This window comes from Carassius gibelio, chromosome A4, assembly GCF_023724105.1.
Source record: "Carassius gibelio isolate Cgi1373 ecotype wild population from Czech Republic chromosome A4, carGib1.2-hapl.c, whole genome shotgun sequence".
In the NCBI taxonomy this organism is placed as follows: Eukaryota; Metazoa; Chordata; class Actinopteri; order Cypriniformes; family Cyprinidae; genus Carassius; species Carassius gibelio.
Window position 1 is genome coordinate 11,211,613 of NC_068374.1, and position 3,294 is coordinate 11,214,906.

The 3,294-nt window shown below is 42.4% G+C and overlaps 1 long non-coding RNA gene across 1 annotated transcript; it reads right to left on the bottom strand.

The window, feature by feature from the left end:
* Positions 1 to 1,912, bottom strand: LOC127970081 (uncharacterized). The gene is made up of 2 exons (XR_008156511.1): positions 1,432 to 1,912; positions 1 to 1,254 (listed from the first exon to the last, which is right to left on the bottom strand). It is a non-coding gene; the product is annotated as an uncharacterized LOC127970081 (long non-coding RNA).
* Between the last annotated feature and the right edge of the window lie 1,382 nt (positions 1,913 to 3,294).

Here is a 3,294-nt window from a genome sequence, read left to right on the forward strand (position 1 = left end):
TAAGTGATAAAACAATCTTTATTTAAATATTTAAAAATAGCTTGGGGAACAGGGAAAGGGCAATTAAAACTAAACTCTGACTCAGCCCTCCAGATGGGCTATGGCCGGGAAGAGGTCAGGGAGCAAGGGGGCCACGGGGATCCGGGGCGTGGGACTCGGGGCCCGGCCAGAGTCTTAGGTATCCGTAGCGCCCTCCTTCTTCCTCCTCTTCGCTGAATACAACTCACGGTAAGTACTGGTTCACACAGTTCGTTCTCGGGGTGCTCACTCTCTTTCTCTTCCTCCACAGGCAACGGCTGGGACGCAAAGGCACAGTTAATTCGGCTTGGTTTTGCTCTCACCTCTTCGCTGATTGCAGCTCACAGTAAGTACTGGTTCACACAGTTCGTTCCTTGGGTGCTCACTCGCTTTCTCTTTCTCCACAGGCAGCGGCGTAAGTACAGGTTTCCTCGGTCTCTCCTCGTGTTACCCACTCTCTCTCCTTTTCTCTCCACAGGTATCAACTTGGGCACAATAGCACAGTTAGTTTGCTTTGAATGACTCTCACCTCTGGGCTGAACACAGCGTACTGTAAGTACAGGTTTCCTCGGTCTCTCCTCGTGTTACCCACTCTCTCTCCTTTTCTCTCCACAGGTATCAGATTGGACACAAAGCACAGTTAGTTTGCTTTGAATAGCTCCCACCTCTGGGCTGAACACAGCGTACCGTGCTATCTCCGGAGATCTGAAGCACGCTCACAACATATACTGTACTGAACTAGGCTAGAACCAGCAGTCTCCTTGTCCTCCCGCGACGAAGTGCGTGAAGGCGGGGGTTTATCTGACAGGACACACGGCAATACACAGCAACCCACAGCAATATACAGCACCACGTCAAAATTATAGGTTTTCACAGCACGAAGACTCACCCACCACACTCAGTGTACGAAAAGGACACCCGTCTTCCTTCACTTCGCTTGGTTCGGATCTGGCGATGGAATATGCGGCCTAGCTAGTGATGTCGTCGTTGTGACTACTTCAATAAGTATTCCTTCGGCTCTCCCACCATGCTATATTAGGGGTAGGGCCGCCCTCCTCCTCCTGGGGAGATCTACACAACGCCAGGTCAATATACAGGGCACTTTCGGCTTGCTCTTAGTACTCACATCAATGCCGCTTCCAATCCCCTTTTTCACGTCGTCTCAATTCGCCGTATAATCCGTTCACTTCTCAACCTTTAAGGTTCGCGATGTCTTCACAATCATACAATTCCAGCCTGAGGGAGGGGGAGGGAGAGGGAGAGGGAGAGGGGGAGAGAGAGAGAGAGAGAGAGAGAGAGAGAGAGAGAGAGAGAGAGAGAGAGAGAGAGAGAGAGAGAGAGAGAGAGAGAGAGAGAGAGAGAGAGAGACCAGCAGCGCACCAAGACAGGCACGACACAGTGCTTCACACACACCAGAAAGAGCTCCCAGACTGTGAAGTAACTTGGCCTTAAGTACTGCCTTGTCCAGCGTATCCTCCAATCACCAACCGCTGTCCCTAACTAGGCACAGGTGCATCGAATTCCCTGATTTTCCCTCTTACGGCGCTACCGGAAGTTCCGGTGTTCTGTTTTTCCGGTCCGGGCGGAAACACTTCCGGGCGGAACCAAACTTCCCGAATTTTGGTTCCGCCCCTAAAGATCGTCACCTTGTGACATGTCCATTCATTATTTCTAAAGAAACATGAAAATGTATAAAAGGCTCCATTACCTTGTATCTTATGTTATGGCCCTGTAGAAGCAGTTTTTGTAAAAGTAGGCTAATGATTGCGTCATAACCTGCGACTCTCTGTTGCACAGTAGAGAAATTACCGTATGGACAGGAGGAGAAGCTCGCAGACAATCTTTTACTGTCTATGAGGCTATCGGGGGGACGTGGAGGCATAAAGTCAATGGAGAAGCCCATAGAGAGTCCATAAAAGACACGGGACAAAATTGTTCAACAAGGTTTTGAGGAATTGGAAATAATTCGCTACGTGGGCAGTATGAAGTATTCACTACATATGAAGTAACATTGTACCATGAACTTTAAATAATTATTTACTTCATTAAATAATGAAGTATGGGTAACGGGCAATCTATATTAATGGGGGATGAGGAAATTATCATGAAATTATACATGCAATGGAAGAAAAAAAACTCATCTCAATGTCAATCACGGTTAACGTTATTCCTTTATTTATTTACAGATATAGGATACGCGTGAAGATGAATGTTATCCCTTTCATCCTGGTCCTATACTACATAGATCCTGACCTATACTACATAATCTAATGTGAAACAAAGAAAACCATTTCTATTCAAGTGTTTTTGACTATGATTTATAAGCCCAAACTACATGATTTAACACCTAGCTCATAATTCTTTATACATTGGAATATTATATGGTTAAATGTTTTACGTGAAAAGATGAAATCATGTAGAACATTGAGCAATTTTAAAAGACTATATAAAATGAATATATTGAATTGATACGAAAATGACTCGAGGGGATATAGTATATTGTATACTTACAGTATGGTTCCTTGGCTTATATATTAGGTCTGTTGAATGGGTTATTATTCGGTTTGATGTAGATAGAAGGAAACGAAGAAGATAGATGTAAAAAAAATGGTAAATGTGCGTTAATGCATATGTGTGCATCTGTGCCTATTTGAATCACTTTTAATAATTTTTGAAGATTGTGCTGAGATGTAGACCTACAAGTACTTATTTATCTGTTATTTTTCATTTTATATGGTTGTTTTATTATAATTTTAACTAACTAAAATTACTTAGAACAGGCTACTCAGACGATTACAATCCAAAAGTAGGCTTTATTTTAATGTCGATTTTAGCCACTTCTTTTGTCAGGCCTATAATGTTTTAATGTAAGATGTCATATTGTAATTGCATAGCGTAAGATGTTATATTAATATTATGGTAATTAATATACATTACATTATGTTTTAACTATACTATACGATTTGATTTCCAAAACAAACAAACACACACACACACATTAAAGGCCATGTTGCAGGTTAAACACCACTTTCGATTAATGGGTACATAAATCACTCAAGATATGTATATCATTTTTAAAATGTCTCAAAAATGGTCTTAAAGACCTATTTTTTAAGTTTTTGGTATTAACGGTTTTTTTACGCAACTCGGTGATGACGTCATGTTGGGGAGAAGTCGAGGAAAGGTAGCCTCAGTCTAGTATGATGCAGTGTTCCAGGCAACCCGTAACCCGTGTTTTTCCAACCTTAAACCCTTGAAAGTCCACTGGAACGGCAA